This window comes from Oxyura jamaicensis, chromosome 1 (assembly GCF_011077185.1).
Source record: "Oxyura jamaicensis isolate SHBP4307 breed ruddy duck chromosome 1, BPBGC_Ojam_1.0, whole genome shotgun sequence".
Lineage (NCBI taxonomy): Eukaryota > Metazoa > Chordata > Aves > Anseriformes > Anatidae > Oxyura > Oxyura jamaicensis.
In genome coordinates this window covers 113,625,515-113,646,810 of record NC_048893.1, presented here as the reverse complement: position 1 = coordinate 113,646,810, position 21,296 = coordinate 113,625,515, and the positions used below count along the sequence as shown (strand labels likewise).

The 21,296-nt window shown below is 45.9% G+C and overlaps 1 long non-coding RNA gene across 1 annotated transcript; it reads right to left on the bottom strand.

The window, feature by feature from the left end:
• Nucleotides 1–1,684: 1,684 nt before the first annotated feature.
• LOC118160873 lies at nt 1,685–20,827 on the bottom strand. The gene is made up of 3 exons (XR_004747714.1): nt 20,267–20,827; nt 12,174–12,189; nt 1,685–1,699 (listed from the first exon to the last, which is right to left on the bottom strand). It is a non-coding gene; the product is annotated as an uncharacterized LOC118160873 (long non-coding RNA).
• Between the last annotated feature and the right edge of the window lie 469 nt (nt 20,828–21,296).

The following is a 21,296-nucleotide window of genomic DNA, read 5'->3' as shown; positions in this document are numbered from 1 at the left end:
GGTCCTTTTCAGAGATAAAGGATGTTTGGTCCAAGTTGTGCAAAGCAAAAGGGAAGAAAACCTGTCCACTTCATTTTGGCTCAGTCCCCGTCCTCCAGCTCTTGTTGCCCATAGCTAAGCCTACTTGAAGGCTGCCAAGCACAGCCGACGGTAAGCAACGCCAAAGCAGCTGCTCTAGAAATCTTGCTTCCCTGTTTCTTTTTTCAGTTCCTTGCATTTTCCCAGTTTTAAAGAGGCTGGGGCTCAGAGCAATGGCCAGCCACTGCACACTGGCTGTTGAAGCTCTGTCTTTCAGATAAAACTGAAGGGAGCTCTGAGAAAGGTGGAAATCTCTTTCTGATCCACACCCCAATGCCATGGAAAGTGTCCTGAGAACATAACTGAAAGCAATGCAGAGTTTTATGAACAAAAGCAGTGTTCAGCTTCATTTTATGAGCATCCTTACTCCTCCGAGAAAAGGCTGCAGAAACTGATGAAGGGCAGTAACAGTTTCCAGGAAGAAACATACTTTTTCCTTTTCCTAACCATCGCATGTTTAGAAGAGTGACTGTCATAACACAAAAGTGTGTTGGGTGTGTGTGGTGAAGTTTTGCGAGCAGGGAGTTTTGACTACTAGCCGAGGCTAATGTCCCACAAAAGGCAACGAGTTTAGCTGTAGGACCATTTAATTCAGGGTACATTCACTCTTTGTTTTTTTTTAGGTGCATTTCCTAAATGGTGGGAAATGTGCACATGAACACCTACAGCTTGTGAAAAATTGCTTATCAGCACCATGCTGTGCACTGGAGGATAAACAAGATTGTAAGAGCAGTATCTTGACTATGAGGAACAGCACTGTCCCTCTCCTACTTACAGTGACCAGAGCACCTCCAAAACCTGACTGTGAGCACCTCCTTTAGGAGAGAGCTCTCCTAGGGAATGCCTAGTAGAAAGGGAACCTGAGAAGATAACCATGAAGTATGCAGAAGCAGTTCTCCACATGTAATACTTGGCAACAGACTTTTTTTTTTTTTTTCTTACTGCATTTCAGCTCACTTTCAGCCCAGAAAAAAACCACGTGTATTTCTTTCACCAAGTAATTGTTGATTTGATAGAGCTTTATGCTCACTTCATTCAGCATTTTGCGTGCTATTCAGTTTAGAATGTCACTTTTCTGTTCTTGGCAGATGGAGAACCCTGTAGTCGAATAAATCTGGATGTTATCCCAGGACTTTTTTTCTCCCTTTCTCGTTCCCCTTCTCTCCTACATCTCCCCCAGACTGAAGCAGGCTTTGCATAGATTTGGAGGGTTTTTAATTTCACAGTGTGTTTGAAAAATGAGAGTCACTCGGGATACAAAACGTATGAAATGAAGTAATGTATTCAACTATAAAAAATGTGAAAGCCAATGCTTTCTTATGGAGCATCTATATTAATTTGGTTCAACAAATCACCAGTGGTTTCTGTATTCCAGCTACGAGCACAGACACATTTCTGGAGTTTCATTTTTGCTGCAGTGACAATAGCTCTAACTTCTTCCTTTTGCGTTAGGATCCGGCTTCTCATCTCTTGCAAAGGTACTTATCTCTAATGGACTCAGTGAAAAGAGCCTAAATTATCCCATCTTAGCAGCTAGTACAGCAGCTTTTGGATCAGAGAAATAACATTTTATTCAACTGTTCCCCCCACCCCATCCCTCTACCCCCCCACACACACACACCTTGTTTCTATCAATTTCCTCCTGGCAAATGTCTCCTCTGACCACATTTTATAGTGACGAAATATTTCACACATACATATTATTGAATATACCTGTGCCCATCTCAGATTTCCCAAGCCCACTTCCTCAGACATTCCTTCTGAATGCCTGTATTTCATGCACATTTTCAAATTAAAAGAAAAAAAAAAAAAAGTGAGAAAACATTTCCCCATCACTTCAACATACCTCACTTAATGACCTTCTCGCTCAGATCACTGAGGCGAATATTCTCTTCAAATGTCCTGAAGAGTTATTAGGGACAAACAATTTTTTTCTCCAGTTAGCTGACTCTGAAAATAACAACTTTTGCTTTCACCTTTCGTTACGGAGAGAAGCCATGACAAATCAACACATCTAGAAAAAAATAAAGCCAAGTCAGTGGGGAGGAGGGAAAGGATGTCCCAGAAGGACAAGGAGCCAAGGAAACACCTTTTATTTGTACACACAAGACTTTTAGTGGTGTTACAGCTGTTCAGGAGCTCTAATTGGAGTGTCCTCACCGAGGGACTGCAACATGCCACGCTAGTTTGACCTCCTAATGAGCACAAGCAATGCCCATCATCTATACTGGGTATCTTTCATGGCCAATCTTTCATTCAACCAGCCTGACTACCCAGTTGGCGCCCATGCAGTGCCCTGCCAGTGTCTCAGTCTTGTCTCCATGCCTTGAATGTCATCTGTTTCTCCATCCCCCTGAGGAGGAGTCCCACAGACTGGCCACAGGCATCAAACTGAGCCCCAGGAGCCTCCCAGATGTTACTTCAGTGGTGATCAATTATTTGCCCCTTGTAGTGGTTGACCAGATCTGACTGCAGGCTGGGTTTGGGCCATCTGGCTTGCATGATATGAGCATAATGCTGTCCTTAGCCATTAAAATCACACTGTGTAGATACTGAAAACAATCCTATCAGCTTACACAATACGCTCTGCAGAGGCTCTGTGATTGCCACCAGCAACCTTCTCCTCCTACATTCCAGACCCCCCAAAAACACTAAAAATAAAAGGTTCTTAAAGTGAAATGAGTGCTATAACACCCTCTTGCAAGTAGGTACTCCCACACATTTGTGCAGTTTCCATCTTCAGAAACATGCTTTCTCTGCAAGGAGGTTCCTACTTGCCCCACGAACCAAGGATAGCCAAGACCCCAGCCTTTGCTTCTGTCCTTTTCCTTGTTCCCTGGTTCTCCCCAACAGGCTGGCTTCCTTTCCTTTCCCTGTGACTAGTTTGTCATGAACACATTGCTGCAAAACCACAAAATGAACAGCAAAGGAAAGCTATTGCGTATTGCTGGGCCCTATCTCGACATGCGTCAGGAGCAGAGGTAAGGACAGAAGGAAAAGAAAGAAAAGGCAGAAAATCAGAAGTTATCGATGATCATCACCTGAGGGAGCATGGGGAAATACAGAAAAGTGTCTGGCTCTTCAGAAGAGTACTTCTTAAGCACACTGCAGGATGAGCATGGCCTTCTCAAACAGAAGAAGAGAAGGCTCTGGGGAGAGCTCATCGCAGCCTTTCAGTACTTAAAGGGGGCTTATAAAAAAGATGAGGAGTGACTTTTTACTTGGGCAGATAATGATAGGACAAGAGGGAAAGGTTTTAAACTAAAAGAGTGTAGGTTTAGATTAGATATAAGAAATAAATTATTTCCTCAGAGGGTGGTGAGGCCCTGGCACAGGCTGCCCAGAGAAGCTGTGGGTGCCCCATCCCTGGAGGTGCTCAAGGCCAGGCTGGATGGGGCTTTGGGCAGCCTGGTCTGGGGGGAGGTGTCCCTGTCCATGGCAGGGGGGTGGAACCAGGGGGTCTTTAAGGTCCCTTCCAACCCAAACCAGTCTGTGGTTCTGTGATTCTGTGACTCTAAATACCTACAAAAGCGGAGTAGATGTAGGGGGGCTGGAAGGAGGACACTACAAGGGGAGTAATTACTAAGCATCGTGAGGAGAAAATAAATAAATAAATAAATAAATAAATATGCTTTCCTCTCTATTTTTAAATGTCAAATTCAGTCTTCTATAATTTAAAAAGGAGTGTATGCTATACCATAAGGCCATTGGACAGCAGTGTTTTCCAAATGCACTGCCCCTGGGCAATAACAGGCAAGGACAACTCCAATTGTTTCTGACTTATCAGCCACAAGAGTCATGGTAAGCAAGAGTTGTGGAATCACAGGAAACAAATAGGTGGCATACGCTTATTATAACAAGATGTTATTGACCAAGGAAGCATATTCAGGAAGCCAGCCAAAAGCCAGCAGTCAGAGATATTGTGAATAAAAGGGGTGCCTTATCCAGCTCCCTGCACTCAGCCGTGGTGTGCTGGCTTGGGACAGAAAGAATAATTCATTCATTTATAGAAAGCCATTGTGGGGTCCAAGACTGGGGAAAGGATGTGTAGAAAATAACTTGTGGCTATTTTAAACTTAATGGCTGGTTCCCCAGTTGCTGAGCAGCATGCTGATGAGAATGACCTTATGCCTGCTGCCTTCTGCCCACTGAGGAGCACAGCAGGGGAACCTCTGAGACCAAATAATTGTTTCCTTGAGCTCAGTGTTTCATGTCAAAAAGTAGCAACTCTAAAATCATTATGTAACCCTCCTGCTTATCCCTGCCTTTTAAATTTCTCCAAGCATCTTCATCTGCAGCTACTCCATTGATTTTAATGCTGGGAAAACGTGTCGGGACAACTCTAGAGAATGACATCCTTGATCTGGCTGGTGAGCAGTACCCGTGCCACCTTCCTTGCAGAGCAAGATCAATGAGCTTCCCCAAAGACAGATGAGAGCCAGCAGAGCTAATGAGGGTGGCTCACTCCCTCTGCTCACGCACTTCTTGACTTCTTTCCTGAGATTAAAAAGAAGGAGTGCACAGCAACGCTGATAAATGTGGTTTTCGTGCTGCCTTATTTGCTGATGGCAAAATGCAAGAAGCTCAGCTGCTGTTGTTCCATTGAAGCAGGCCCTTGGTTTGCTTTTTGATATCACGGCACTCCGATTTTCTGATTTTTATATTTCACATGACAGTGTGGGAAATTTCTGGGAGACATTTCAAATGCATGCAGCTTCCACTTCACCTTGCCATACATTTTAGTAATGGGAAAGGGTATCAGAAAATAATCCATTCTCATACTTTGTATGTATACCATGTGTATAAACATCCCTGTACCTGATCATTCAGTCTTGATCATTGTTTTGACCAGTGCCCACTGGAACCAGCCAGTTATGTGGGAACACCTCCACAGCTCTGCCTTTGCCTGCAGCTGTGCTTATTGACAGCCATGCACCTGGTTTGTCATGCCTGACTTGACAAAAGGCAACTTGTTCAATATTTAAATTATCTAGGCAGTAATTTCCAGTAAACATACTGACCCATTCTCTGCTTTGTAGTGAGAATATTTGCTTTTTCCATAGAACAATTTTCTTTATGAAAATAATAATGTTTCATGTAAAATGCTTAGAGTCACTGCTTTCATTTCATAGAAACCTGCACACAAGGAAGATAAATGCATTAAAATGAATACAACTGTTAATACAGAAAGAATCAGGAAAGGCCTAGAGATCTGCACATGAGTGCCATTGTAGTTTTTTAGGGAATATGATAGGCACCTGCAGAAGTGACTTTAAAACTTACAGAAGTTCATCAGGAACACAGCTTTTGCACATCTCCTTAACCAGCCTGAAAGAGCAAGGATGTTATCAGTGATCAGTATATGTCAGAAGGTATTTTTGGTGGTAGGGAACTTTGCTTTGTATGGTAGATAGTTTTATTTTGTTTAGTTAGCTCTTTCCTAAGAAGAAATCATTTTGTATGTTGAAATACTTCAACAGTATTAAAATATAAATCATCAGGCTGGCCTTGTTAAATCCAATGGCAGATTTCCGAGCCAGATCATAACAGGACCAATATTTCATTTACAGATGGAAAATGAAATCCATTCAGCCTTCAGCAAGCTATAAAGCACCTCTGCTTTGTCTCTGGCATTCGTGGGGAGCTAGAAGATAAAAAGAGTCCTTAGAAAGAAGAGCAGCAGTGAATCAGGTTTATGCTGTGTGGCAAAGCGATGAGTGCAGCTTGCAAGCTCCGGGCTGCGTGCACGGCCGGGCTCGAAGCAGAGCAAACGATGCTTGCTCATCCTGCCTGGATGGACTGACAGCACACGGGGGTCTGCAGAGGGGTCCCACAGGAGGCCAGGGGCTCAGCATGAGCGGTGGGGCGGAAATCCACCTCGGAAAGCCTGGGCAGCCCCAGGTGATTAGGCGATGGGAAGCCTAGGGAGCGTTTTTTTTGGAAATACCATTCCTCAGGAGTTAAGCAAAGCAGGTCTAGGCACAGCGTTCGGCACCACAGCTTTGGTAACTTCAGAGGCTGCTGGGGAAGAGAAAGGGAGAGGGGTGTATGTGGCAGGGGGGAGAATGGGGGCATAGACAGAAGCAGCATGGATGAAGGTCGTTTCCCAGTTAGCAGTCATCTGTGGTTTTCTGCATCTTTACAGTCTGCCAGTGCATGGGCTGGGCTTTTAAAAAGAGAAGGGAAAAAAAGTTTGAGCATACTGAACTGAAGACCTGTTATTAAAATATCACCGGAGGTCACAGAAAAAGCAGTTTCAAAGCTAAGCAGACAGTCCTGTTGCAAAAGCTTTCGGGTTTTGTAGCGCTGCCTCTGCAACCGTGACCGGGATACCGCTGGAGAGTGGCGTCTGCGGAGCTCATTGTGAGCAGCTTGGCAGTAACATGTGGTTTCTGGCAGGTGAACAAAACCCTTGTGGTTGGCAGGCCTCTCCCAGGACTGTGGAAGTAGAGGATATAAAAAGAACACTATTTTCAGATTAACCAGAGAGGCAGGGCCACTGCACGGTGCAGGAGGGATGCGGGAGGGGGATGCAGGAGGGATGCTGGCAGAATCTGGCTGAGGTCCCTCATTCATTGCATCTGCTGCCTCAGTGGATCCAGAAGAAGGTAATTGAGGGCTACTACCAGAAAAGCAGAAGGCCTACGTGAATCTTCTGAAGTAGGTGATGCGATGTGAAAAATGTTATGAGAGTACTTTTCATTTTATGTACAGCTCTGCAACAAAAGCTTTTACTTTAATCCTCTTGTTTCAAAGTGCCTGGGGTAAAAAGCAGTCTCACCCAAGTAAAGCTTCAGTTTAAACCAATTTTATGGCAGCTCCGTTGGGTATTTAGGTCCAGTTAATTCCTTATAATGTGCAAAAATTTTCAGTAATATCTGGATTCCCTTTTTCTTCCTGCAGGCACAGTCTATGTTCTCACAATAAAAGTTCAGAGCAGGTTGAAACAACCTGCAAAACTGCAAGGGAGGGGGCACTCTTTAATTTAAATATATATATTATGTATATTTAAATATTAGCCTTTGCTCCAGTTGAACCCACAATTGTGTTCAGCTAATGGCAGCCCCCATCCTCAGCTGAAGAGCCCCTACTGAAGGCTTCAGGACCCTCTTTTCCCCATAGGAGGGGTATATCATTGTCTCTAAATCATTTATTTAACGGGCATAAGAGGAAAGGCTCGGTTTTTCAGCACTGGGTAAAGCAGAGCACTACTAGGCTTTTGGATTGATCTGTCTTCCTAGTCTTTTTTTATCATTATGTGTTTTGACTGAGGCACTCAGGTTACTCTAGTTGTGAGAAGAAACAGAGAACACCATCCCATGAGTTTGCTGTCAGCATATTTGTTAACAAGACCACACAAAGCCCTGCTCTCCCAGAGAAATCCCAAGCTAAATCCCTTCTAGCCAGCCTTCTGTTCTCCGGGTCACAAAAGCTTCTTCAGTCTCCATCAAACTCTTTCACATACTCATGTGAGCATGCTTACACATCCCATGCCCCCAGTAATATTCAGCTAAAAAAAAAAATAGTCTACCCAAAGCACTAGATGCCCAAGCATCTCTCTTTAGTAAGCCCGTAATGCTGACCAAAAACAGTTTTGCACAGTAAGCTCTGAGGAGCAGCGTTTGAATTCAGAGCCAGGAAAGCGTTCAATCTGTAGCAATGCTTTGAAGACAAAAGGTCTCAGCTCTCCTCGGTCCCTCTCTGCTAACGAGCACATGCATCAAGAGGCAGAGTGGTGGCCCATGCTACCTGCCGAACTGATTGCTGCTGCTAATGAGCAGCCCTGATTAAAAGCTGTTCGTTTCTGTCCATAGCAGTATACTCCTAAGGAAGATCCTGTAGTAAATTAGATCGTTAGTGAAATGATCATTAGAGTGTGTAGGTCGTTAAAGTCTGTTTGAAAGCTGCTATAATGGGGGTAGAGTTGAAAGTACTTTTAATTAATTTAGGGTCAAATAGTCCCTGGGATATGGAAGTGATCTGTCACTATCTCCCCCAAATTACGCATCCAAGAAAAGGGCAAGAGTGGCATCAGGACTGATCAGATAGCAAACGGCGGGAGGCAATTAGCTGCCCCAAACCTAAAGAAGAGGCAGCAGAGAGCACCGTGCACGTTCACATGAGTGCAGAAGGTATACAGGCGGTGACAGATGGGCTGCCTCTGCTCGGGTCACCACAGGCTCTGTGTGGTTCAAAGCACGTGAGTAACATTCAGAGTGCCAAACACCTCCCCGAGGGCTGGATGGGGCTTGGATCACTTACCAGCCCCTTGCATTGGCAAGAGCAGTATGAAACAAGAGACATAAAACAATAACGAGCTGCACACCTTGAATCTGTAGGCACGGCATAGATCATAGAGCATGGACGGCAGTAACAGGGAGTTGTGAGAAACAAATTCAAAGCTTTAGAAAGCAGTCGGCGTAGGAGGTATCTCCAGTGAGCTGAAAACCATCGAAGAAATGCTGGGTAGCTGCAGGAGAGGAGCACCGCCTGCTCCTTGCTGCCCAGGATGAGCCCTTCATGGTAGAGTTACATCTCACCCCACTGACTGTCCCCAACACTGCCCGCAGCACTGGTGTGAGCAAGGGAACCTTCTGCTTGCAAGGGAGCCAGGTAAGGGGGGTGTTTAATGGCTGGATCTGATGATCTTAGAGGTCTTTTCCCAGTTAAATGTGATTCTTTGATTGACCCTAATGAGCTCCAAAGGCATGCAAGGGAGAGAAACCAGAAAAACAGCATAAAACTGACCCTTCGTTCCTCAGGATGGCCAACACAGTCCCACCTTTGCCATGATGGTCTGGTGCTCTGAGCCGGTAAGGACTCCAGAAAAGCTCCTCGTGCACCATGTATGTTTGAGATCTGAGGGCAGTGTGATTAAAATGCATAGATTTTGACAGATCTGAAGGAAATGGGTAGCTGTATACTTTGAGGTAGCCCTGGATTACAGCGGGTCTGGGAGCTTGCTTGAATCCTTGGCAGAGCATTGTGTTGAGGAATGAGAAGCAGTAACGTGTCTGTCCCCTTGCCTCAAAGGAGCCACCCCTATCCTGCAGTTCTTTGCCCAGGTAACCCATCGGTCCTTCCAATTTTACAGAACAGCAGGAATTTACTTGCCTTGCACTAATTATCTAGATATATTTATAAGTTCCCTGCCGTGGGTAGATAGTTGCAGGAAGCACCTAGGACCATAAGAACTACATCTATAAAACCAGATGCTTGGTTAACGAGGTCTTCAAGTAGCCCAGCTCACAGTTATTGAACAGATAACAAGATTACATTTAATAGCACCAGTAACTAATGTGTTTAACAAACTGTTACTAAATCAGAAATTCCTATTCCTGTTCTTTAATTCAAAGTCAGTAGTGGAAAAAAAAAATAACGAAAGCAGATCACAACACCTTTGCACATCTCAGTTTCCAGTATGAATGCAAAGCAGGGAAGCGAGGAGGGAGGACAAGCACTGCAGGATTTGAAGCAGAATGAGGGGTGAGGAGACACAGAGGGAGGTATGTGGAACAGATCAAATAAGACGCTGCAGGAAACTTATCAAAGTATTACAAAATTACAGTAGATAGGGTGATGGTGACTCATGGAGAGCAAGATCTGAGTGCTCTTAGTGGGAATTACCAGTGGATGGAAAAAAATACATCCTCCAAAGACAAAGCTGGTGGCACAGGGCAAGGAACCCAGGGGGTGGGAGACCTGGGCAGTGCTGGGCTGAGCTGCAGAGACAAAGGTTCCTCATCGAGTTTCCCATAAAGGATGGGATTTCAGCCTGGCAAAAGGAGGTAAACACAGGTCTTGGGGCTCCTCATCACATTTTCTTCTGTGGGTGGCTAAGGTGTGAGATGGCCAGAGCCAGGATCAGGTTGACAGGAATGTCTGGCAGTTTGGTGGGGGCCTCAGACAGTGGGAGGGCAGGTCAAATGATGAGGGGAAGAGGCTCTTGTGGAGGCCGGTTTAACTCATGACTTTTCCAAGAAAGACAGAAACCAGTGACAAACACTGGGCAGGGAGCAGGCTAAGGTGAACATTGACCAAGTGGGACTGAGGCCTATCTATTTTCACCTCTCTTTTAATAAAATAAAATAATAAAAAAATATATACTAAACCCATGACACGAACTACATGCAAAACATCACTTTTATTTTTTTAGAAAAGCAAATGTTAAGACTGAACAACAGGGAGGAGAGCTGGCAGGGAAAGAGTTGTCACTATGAAAACATCTTGGAGAACCAGAGAGGTTCATCAGTGTGCCATCAATAGACGTGTCTATTGCATGAGTGTGGGGGAGCAAGGCTGCAGAGCATTGATATCTTCACGTGGTATTGCTAAATAACCTTGCAGAGCACATTCCTTCTCTGTCTTTTCAATGACCCTATGTGGCCAGTGCCAGGTGGTTGTCCAAAGGAGGAATTTGACCCTAAGCCACAAAAACCAGCCTGTGCCATGAACAACTCTGCCCTGCATTTCTTTAAAGCCACTGGGCTTCAATTCCCAAGTTATTGTTTAGCTTGTCCCTGGCTCCTTGACCAAGCACAGGACAAAAAGCACCCTTCACCTCAGTGCACACCATGAGAGTTCAGCAAGGTAAGAGGTTTTGCTCCAGTCCCAAGGTCAATATGAAACTGCTCCTGAACCACTTGCATGTCTTTGAAAGCTTACTTAAACAGGGCACCGTGTCAGTAGGCTAGTCTAGAGGGGGTGAACAGCTTTCCAAACCTGATAGCTCTCAGGGGATGGAATAACAGAGATTTCTACCTTTTGGCATCACCTGGAAAGCACCTGAGCATAATTGCTGGCTGCAGCTGCAACACTTTCAAGGGGCTGTGCTGGAGGTACCCTGCACATGCATGCACAGGCATTGCACCCTTGCAGCTCCTGCCTGCTCCATCCCCCTTCTCCAGGGCTTATAAAAGATTTCCCCAGGCTGATTCTACAGTTCTGAGGTGGAATAAGAGCCTTCAAGAAAAAGGCAAAGAAAACCCCAGTCCTTTAAAAATGAATTAAGACCAAAATCAATTTATAATCATGAAAGTCACGGGTTAATGCCTTGGATTATGAGTCACTTCATTTTGAAATGGAAACCACCATACAGCTCTCTCTCAGCCTTGCCTTGGCTCTTAGCAAGCCCACACAGAGTGTCAGCTAATTAAAACCACGCTTTGAGATGAAAAAAAGGTAAAAGTACTCTCCAAAAGCTAAGCTCTGTCTTCCTTCCCAACTACACTGCAGCTCCAGCGCTGAGCACAGCATGTGGGGCCACACAGTGCCCTCAAGGTCAGGACAACGTTCATGAATTGCTGAACAATCCGAATTTCTTGGCTGCACAGCACCCTCAAGATGTGTGTTCCTGGACTGCCACGGCAGGCACCACGTGAGTTTCGGGGTTTCCCCTGTGGGATGCAGCTTCAGACAATTAAGCGCATGCTCTACTTGTCAAGGTTGTATTTTATAGAGAGCTCACTCAAGTGAGATTTTTGCAAAGGACAGAAGGGGGAGCCTTTTACTTTATCATAATTTGTCCTGCTTTTCTGCATGTCTATTATAATAACAACTTGCTATTTTTAGGTTAATTTTGTATAGTCTTGGACAGTCAGAGCTAGACCCCTTTCAGTTTGTTTTTCCCCTGCTCTCCAGGACTGACAAAAGACCAAAGGATGAGAAGAGTTTATCAGTATCAGCTCAACGTGACTGTGCTGCTCTAATGATAACTCGAGAGTAAACCCTGGGCCCAGTCAGTAACACACACTAAGTTTTAAAGCATTCAGATTATCACTTGTGCTTGTTCACTTAAAATGTGCATTCACCACAGATTAACGAAAGTTAAGCAATAACCAAACTGCAATAAAAGCACTCAGCTTGGTCCACAGCGAAACCCTTTTTCTTCTGAGGTACGGGGGCCCCTGGAGCCTTAAGGAGATTTGCTGCATGTTGATTCCATGAGGGGACAAATGTGTACCTATACACACACATCACTGAGGTACCTGAGCATCCCAGAATCATTTGTACAGCTATGAGAGAAAAAATATACTCATTCCATGGAAAATTGGAGGCTGCAGAGTTGTTAAAGGACAGCAAGAGGTAGTTAATACACACACACACACACCCCTCGTATTGATGACAACCAGCTGGGCGCAGCAGCATAGAGCAGTCATTGCCAGCAGGTTGGTCCAGCCTAGCCCCAGCCCCGTGCCAGCCCGTCTTCCTTTCGCTGCTGTTCAGGTGAGGTGAGTTTGTTGTTCAGAGCTTGTTTGAATGCCTGTGGTACCTCTGCATGGCCACCCCAGCACCAAACCCAAACAGCGGGGACCTGCCTGGAGCCTCTGTCCCACAGCAGGCAGACAACATATGCCCAGCTTGGTCCTGCCAGGTTCACAGTCACAGAGCTGCTTTGTTTGGAAGAGACCTTGAAGACCCCCTGGTTCCACCCCCCTGCCATGGGCAGGGACACCTCCCACCAGACCAGGCTGCCCAAAGCCCCATCCAGCCTGGCCTTGAGTACCTCCAGGGATGGGGCACCCACAGCTTCTCTGGGCAGCCTGTCCCAGCTCCTCACCACCCTCAGAGATCCCTGCATGCTGCAGCTGTAGCTAGCCATAAAATAGCTCTGGAGGTGATATCGGTGGCTGGAGTAAGCCCAGACACATCGCTGACAGGGGAGGTTGGTGAGGGCTTTTGATCTTTCACAGACTGAAGACCGGAGGATAATGCCTGAGCAAGTGCATTGTGAAGCCACCAAAGATGAGCAAAGCCAGGATTTCCTTAAGAAAAGGGGCTCACTCATGGACTCCAAAATAAGGAGAGTGAGGGACAGTACCCCAGGCATGCCTTACAACCCCCAGCTCCACCCCACTGACCGCCACATTTGCCCACCTGCTTGCAAATCCCTTATCTCTGTGACATTCAAGGGTTTCACACACAAGTGAGTTACCTCATAGCTCTTCTTTACAACACAGAAATGTTATTCCCTGTCTACAGGGGCAAATGTATGGGGACACAGAGATGTCACTGACTGCGGAAGGTCACATAACTATTATCTTCACTGGACCAGGACACTCTGCCTCTTTTCAGGAAAGAGCAGGAGGATGCTGAAGAGCCTCCCATCACATCCGGGATGCCATGTGGTCATTCATACACATGCTTAACTTCATGGCAGGGAAGAACCATTAATTTCTCATGGGACTAGTCATCAGCTTCAGTTCGAGCAACACTTTTTTTTTTTTTTTTTTTTTTCTTTTTTTGATGTTTTGGGAAGGTAGATGGGGATGACCCAGACACAGCCTTTTTACCACGAAAAGAAAAGCCCCCATTTCCACCTTTCCTAGATGAACGTGTGGCACGGGGGATGTTCAGCCAGAACGGCAGCACTGCCACCAAGTGCTGAGCCCAACCACACCATTTGCTTTGTGGTGTGATCAAGAAGTTTCCAGCCCAGATGCAAGTGCAGTGCTACCGTAACAGGCCAGGAAAAGGCAAACTAGCTTCTCTACATTATTTTCCAAAGCCGTTAGATACACCACAGTAAAGATCATTTCCTTGTGAACACTTGAGAACAAAACTCAGTTTTTGTTGTTGTTTTTGTTTTTAAGACTATTATTTTTTTCTTTTTCCCTCCATTGCATTTTTGTCTGTTTAACACTGCAGAGAATTTTCTTTTTCATTTTTCTTTTCCACTTCCTGTTTCCGTTTCCTTTTGTCTGCACAAAGCAGGGGGCTCACTCTCAATGTCTTTATAGACCACCAGGACTCCTGAAGAAAGAACCTTTATGCTGGGAGTTGAACCTATCCCACGACCTGCCAGCAAGCTCATGAGTTGTTGTGTGCTCAGCCAGGTGCTGAGAATGGTCTTCACCCTCCTGGGCCTCACCTGAGCAGGTGAGCCTGGGAAGGTGTGTGGCAGTTCACCAGCTTGCTCTAGAGAAGGAAAACAAGCCTCTCAGTGCAGCATGAGGCCATTTCCTTGAGTCCTACTGCTTGTCACCTGAGAAAAGAGGCCAACACCCACCTTGCCGTCCTTTCAGGTAGTTGTAGAGAGCAATGAGGTCTCCCCTCAGCCTCTTCTCCAGACTAAACACCCCAAATCCCTCAGTTGCTCTTCACAGGTCTTCAGCAGCTTCAATGCTCTTCTCTAAATGATCCCACCTGCTCGAGCTATACGTATCTGCCTCCCCCTGGTGGGAGGGCAGCCTCTAATGAAAGGCTCACCTTCAAAGCAAGTCACACCTGCGTGGGTTGGTTTCGGCCCTGGTGATGCAGTGATCTCAGAGGCAGGGAAGGGACCCTGGCTGGTGAAGAAGGGAAAGCTCTCAGGCATGAGGCCAGGCATTGGGCTGCGTGGCCTAGCAGCAGTACCCTGGCTGAAGCCTGGGGCACCTGGTGTGATGTCCCGGTCCCCAAGGAGGGCCTGTGGGATGTCGCAGCCAGCCCCCAATTGCTCTCCCTCCAGCCCCTTGCCCCTTCCCACACATGCTGCTCCCGGCATCACGGTGGCTCAGGGAATGGATGCAACTCGCAGAGCACCTGGAAAGCAGTCGAAGTTTCTGGAATTACTCAATTCCAGGGAACAACGTCAGTGACCTCCAAAAAGGGGCCGTAGATTACTGTGGTGTGTTTGCTTGTACCGACAAGGGCACAGGTATTTCTGTGGTAGTAATTTAGCCAAACTTGGTTTAAATATTAAACACAAAACTTAACCTTTGCCAGCATTAGTAGTGATGTTGTTTGGGGATCTTTTCACACTCGGGCTGCTGGCTGGATCGAGGGTACAGCTTCACACACCAGCCGTAGGAGCACAGGGTGGAGCTGCCAGGGGTTAGTGCTGTCCCTGCACGCTCAGCACCTGGCACCCCTCCTGTGTTGTGTTTGAAACAAAGCTTACCAGCGGAAAAGAAGAAAAGCCCACTGTGTTTCTAGGACAGGGACAAGCAGCCTGCTCCACAGAGAGGGCTCTGCTCCCAGTGGCCGTGGTCCGCTGCTGGGACAGAGATGGGAGGGATGCCGACATCTTCCATCTGCACCAGCACTCCTGGGGCTTGAGTAGGATGAGCAGAACTCAAAGGCAGAACAGGGCCGCTATGTAGGAGCTAAATTCCCTGTTCAATTTACACCCAAAACTATTCCTCCCTCTCCTGACAGTCACTTACTTCCTATTGCTTTGCCTCCTGTCATTTTGTTCCTTCTCTCTGCCTGGTCCCATCCCCACTCCCAAGTCCTGCCAGCTTCACTGCCTTCCCCTCTCCACTCAGACCGCTGAGATGATGAAAAATGTAGTTTCAAGACTAAGGCATCGGCATTTGAACCCACAAAAGGGGAAGCACGGACAAAGCTTTTCACCTCTCAGCTCTCCAGGCTGGCTCAGGGAAGCATCTCACTGCTCTGGTGACCTCTTGTGCACACACTCCAGAGGGAGGTGCTTCCTTTTTGAGGAGATGCCTCGCATGGGGCACACAAGTCCCCCATGGACAATCACGTTCCCAAAGACCCCGCAGAAGACACCTGCTGTGGAAGAGGGGCCTGTGGCAGCTCTGCCAGATTCCCACAAGAGGAGGCACCACTCTTCTGAAGACCCTCCTTACTTATTCTTCTGCCAAAAAACACCACTAAGGACAAGAAGAATATAAAACAGCTGCTGCTCATGGTAGGAGAGAACCTCAGCTGGTACAGCGAGGACAACAGGGTTATAAAGGATGCTGGGTTAAGCACTTCCCCTGATGTTTTAACAGCAGTTTGGGTATCTTTTCCATCCCATCCCTGGCTCTGCTCTTGGAGCCAAGAGCTGGCAATGGAAACTGGGCCATGCTCTCTTCCCCTCCCCGCTGCAACCAGCCCCCCAATGCCACCAGCTGGAGGACACAGCCACGCTGGTCCAGCACATCTCTTCTGAAGGCTGTGCTGAAAGGCTGCTGCCGGCAATCAAGCCCATGCTGAAGAATGGGTTGGGGACAAAGAGAACAATCACCCAGGTAGCAGTGACAACAGCTGCTGCAGGGGCAGCACCCACTTCTGGGGGGATATTTCAGGGGGTCCCCGGAGTTAGGAAGGCTGAAATTCTCTGGCTGAGTTACACTGATGATAGCATCTGCTATTAACACATAGAAAGCACTTTCTAACATTTTGTTCTTTCCCATGATGTTGGATGTCACCAGATAATTAACAAGGAGATGCCTTGATCATTCAAGAGCACATCTACACCTGTGATTAACATTGAAGTGTCTGGATTTGCTGTGTAAATCAAGCAGAACGAATCAAAGACCAAGACTAAAACAAGACAGGATCAGGGAGGGATGTGGGTGTTGTTGCAGCTCTCCTCCTGGACTGCTGCTGAAGAGATCCAACCCAGTGGACTCTCCCCTTCTGGTGGCAACAGGCCAGGCAAGCAATGCACTCTGCTGCACCTCCTGAAGGAGAAAGGCAAGCAGATAAGCAATGCTCTGCTGAATGGACATAGGGCTTGGCTCCAGGTAACACAAGGGAGGTATTTGTGAGAGGGAAGCAAATGCCAGCATGTGAATCCCACAGTCCTGACCTCCAGGCAAGCCAGGCACTCCCAGTTACCTGGAGAACGAGAAACATCACCAACAGAAAAATAAATAAATAACCATTTAGGAAAAGAAATTAATTTTATTGAAAAAAAAATACATTTCACTTGTACACCATGAAAATATTGAGTCGTGTATTATTTTCATCAGAAGAGGTTAAGACTTCCACAAGAAAACCACATTCTTTATTACAGTGTTACTCTACGAGATGAGGCTCTGGTGGCGTCTGCACTGGGCATTTTCACTAAAGAGTAGAGCAGGACTAAATGTGCTTTGGGCAAAAACCCTAAATATTGCCCTCTTCCAGCTGTTACTCACTGTTGAAGACACAACACTCATTTGGTCAATAATTTTGAATTAGAGACAGATGTCGGTATTCCTCTAGTCACTTAGATCTTACAGAAATGCACAGTTATCCCTCTCCTCCATTTCTAACAGTCTTTATTCGTATTTCCCATTCAGCCAGCTAAAAGCATATTGAAATGGCATACATGACGTCATACCTCATATTTTGGTAAGAAAACAGGACTGAAAGGGCTACCTGGCAGTAACGGTCCCAGTCCCTGGCAGTAAGTTATAGCATCACCGGATGGTGCTCAGCTTTCCAGGACCTTTTCATCACCACGTCTCCAGCAACAAACCCTACAGCTTCTTCCCTATCAAGGCATGTGTTCACAGTGTCTGTTGGGCACAGGAACACCCAACGCTTTGCTAAATGCAGGGCATAGAACAGGAGCACCTGCCTGCAAGTTGTTTTCCAACGCCAGTTACTGCAGGCGTATCACAAGAGGCACGCTGATCTCCAAGCCACCTCTAGCAGGCTGTATCACATCGTTTGGCAAGGCATCTTCTGAAAATCCCTCATGAACTAGAGACCTGTGGTGTTGCGTGATTTAAAAATAACTAACAATGCCACGTATATTCCCAGATAACCTGAATTATTTATTTATCTGACTACTTACTAAGAGTAAGATCCGGAGATCCAGACCTGGGCAGTTCTGACACCATGCAAGTGCTGTGAAAGCAGACTTTAAACTTTCTCCTCCTGGGTGTAACTGCTGTGTTCCCTAGTTGGGTAACTGCCTTATTATATGCTATTTTCTACTCTGCTAGGCATAAGCATCATATAGATGATCCAAACGGTCACACGAAATCTGTAACGCTTTTGCACTATAATGGTTTTGTGGCACAGGGGATGGGCTGGACTGAGAACACCAAACTTGGATCACTACATCTGTAGCTCTTCTTTCAAGTACTTAGCTGACAAGGACTTCTTTTCTTTACCACTGACAATGCAGCTTTGCAATTAGGCTCTGTTTAGCCATCATCTCACTGTCTGGAAAAGAGGCAATCTTATTTTCCCCTCTTTTGTCCAGCTGTATCTTCCCAATCCCTGCCTTGCAGCAGCACAAACACTCCTCTAATCCCAGGATGAGAAAGTTCAGGGAGCTAAAGGAGCTGAAAGCTTCGGGTTTTTTGGCTGGATGAGCTCCCCGTTGGTTTAGCTTCTTCACTTCACTCATTATGGGGTCAGGCAAGGACCGGGGCCAGCACAAGTGATGGGTGAAGAAAGTTAGGGTGCATTTGTATGGTGTACCTGAGCTGGACAAGAGAAAGCTACCAGAGCAGCTGATGTTTCTGTACCTTTCCTTTCCAAAGAACAAGAAAGTAGCCTAAATCATCTGCACAAGTCACGTGCAGATTCTCTTCCACAGACTACAAAAGAAGTGTAGGGAAGTCTGATGGTGAGGCTAGGTTCCTAGAACGGAGAGGAGAATGAGTACCCTGCCACCTTACACCACAGGCAGGAAAGCAGCGCGCTGGTCATCACGTGCTGTAAATTCAAAGTGCATGACCTGTGCTAAATCAGCACTTTGGCACAGCACTCAGAAACAAACAGCCCAACAGCTTCAGAGCCCTCGTCTCCCACTCGCTCAGAGCAACACCTCCACACGTCCCAGGGGTGGGTGCACTGCCACCACCATGGGTACGGTGCACCCACATGTTCCCAGGGGAGGGAAAGACAGGCACAGCCAGAGAAGCATGCAAAACACTGCTGTTCCCTTCCCTAGCCTCTCCCCGACAATGCATTATTCGTCTAAGTGATGCATCTTTTTGCTAACCCAGCAAGGCAGAACCAGTACTTTTAACATACCCAGAACTCGGAAACTCTTGAGACAAAAACTTCGGATAAATTCTCCCCCCATCCCCTTTTTTTTTGCAGCAGCAGTGCTTTATTCAGAAGTGTGGCGAGGATGCTGCCTTGTTTCTTAACAAGACACATCATTAAATATGCTCACAGATCACCAGCTGTTGCGGTAAGAGCACATCGCTCAGCAGAGGGCCGTACCCCACAGACTGATTTACGTTGCAGACTCTTGTAGACTTTCTAGAGAATCCCCAAATGTCCAGCCACATAATAAATAAATAAATAAATAAAATAAAATAAATAGATTAGGTTGAAGTGTACGCTTTAAGCCCTGCTCTTCCAGCCATAAGAAAAAAAAAATCAAGTATAGCAAGATAAAAAATAAATCATGCTTTTGTTTCCAAACATGCTAGCAGCTTGCCTTGTGACTGAATGGGATTTTGTTGGTAACTGAACGAACTCTTCCGAAAGCCAATGGATATATTGAATTTTAATTCAGATACCTTCCTTAAATTCTTCGTATTACTACAGCTGACAGACTGGAGGAAAAAAAATCTTCTTTTTTGCCCATTTAGCCTATTCATCTATCTGTTGCACTCATTCAGCACAAGCATTGAAGTTAGCTTGGCCAGCTTCATAAAATGTGAAAAAGCTAGTGCAGTTCCAGTCTCTAGGCTTGCCTGTTTACATGTCGCTATTAAGGACTTGCGAGATTTCTCAGTCCTGTTCCATTAAATAAACAATTCCTTCACCTATTTTTAGCCTGCCCTATATGTACTGGGTATATTATTCCAACTCAAAAGCTAAATTCCAGGCTTGTCGCCACTTACCTGATTTTGTAATGGATAAGGTAGCAATATTTAGGGTTTTCTCTTTAAACAATGGTATCTACCATCCTATTGCCTCTCTACAATCAAGCGTACAAGCCTTGCTGCAGAAAGAATACAACTCGTAACTGCCAACCAGAAGATACACAAACACTACAAAAGCCTACAATTTCATTAGAAATCAATTCATTTGCTATTACACAGAACTTCATTGTTTTTCTGGCATAAAATTCATTGAATTACTACTACATACACCTCAAGGACAATCATCAAGATGTGTAAACATATAACAGGTTCACCTAGTTAGTACAAAGCACCACACAAACAAACTTTAAGTACATAGAAAGTTTGCTCATAAATATTTATTTAACAATTCAGCACTAAAAAAATATTACTTAAAAAGGCATCTTTTATTAGGTTCTCTTAGTTAGTCCAGGGCTGGTGGGGTTGTACTATCCCTACCTTATCACAGCCACCTGGCCCTCTTCCCGTGCCATTTTACTTTTCTGGAAGAAAAGCCTGTGTGTGGCTGGGACCCAAATCTTCATCACAGTCTATAAAAATATAACTCTTTAAGACCTTCTGCTTACATCCCGAAGGCCTACACAGCCAGCCCCCAAATTCTGCTCCCCGCCCTCACCGCATAGCAAATAAAGCTTCAACACACGCACACGCACAGAGTACATATATGACACCCTTCTACACACAGATTTTTCTAAATAGCAATGCAACCACAAGGGCAATAGGTAAGAAGTACGCATGATTCCGGTGGTAACATATGGCACAGCCTTCTCATATTGCTGGTTTTCGCTTATCAGTGTCTCAGTAATGCGCTGCCTTATTCACTACTCTGCAAATTGCGTATTTATTACTATTACTTGCATTGCAGAGGCACCGATTCAGGAACGAGTGCTTATCAAGGACCAGACTTGGGAGCATCCCATTTGCCTCAAGTCCCACTGCTGCTGGAGCGGCGAGCACCAAATGGGTGGCTGGCGGCTTTGGGGCTGTCACCTGGAACCGGTCTCAGTAAAGCCGATGGGAGCTTTCCTGGGCTGCTGAAAGCCAAACCACGTCCTTTTCCTTTCTGGAAAATGTGGAAATTGACTTGGGCTCCTCCACCCCCACCCCACCCCAAGACTGTACTGGCAATAGCAGCTACCTTGCATCCTGCATTCAACGCCCTGCCCTGGCAGTTCAGGGAACACCCCAAGTTTCTGGCTGAACCCTGTGGATTTACCTTCAGCCTGCTCCTGCGCGCAGGCATAAATTCAGCTTTACTCACCTATTTAGAGAGAAGAGCTGTTTTCAGGGTTGTGATTGAACACCTCAAAGCTTAGTGGCTGACGTGTCTTTAATTGATGTGTTTTAGAATGCCAGTGGGCTATGAAACTGCACAGCAGTAAGTTTTCCATTATCAAAAGCAAATGTCTTTCAAAAAGGACAGCTCTTCTCTGAATAATTTTATCCTGGGACTCAAACAGGAGCTGAACGCCTAATCAACGAGTCAATAAGACTGCAATGGGATATGAAAGAAAGGGTTGTGTTTCAACTTATTAAGAGGTACTTTGGTTTCAAAGTGACCAGTATCTGTAACATTTCTCTCTCCGCTTCTAAAGGCATTATTTAAAAGGAGAAGGACCATGAGTCAGGAGAATTGGTTTGCTTTAGTACGAGCCTAACTTCTCCAGTGGGCATAGG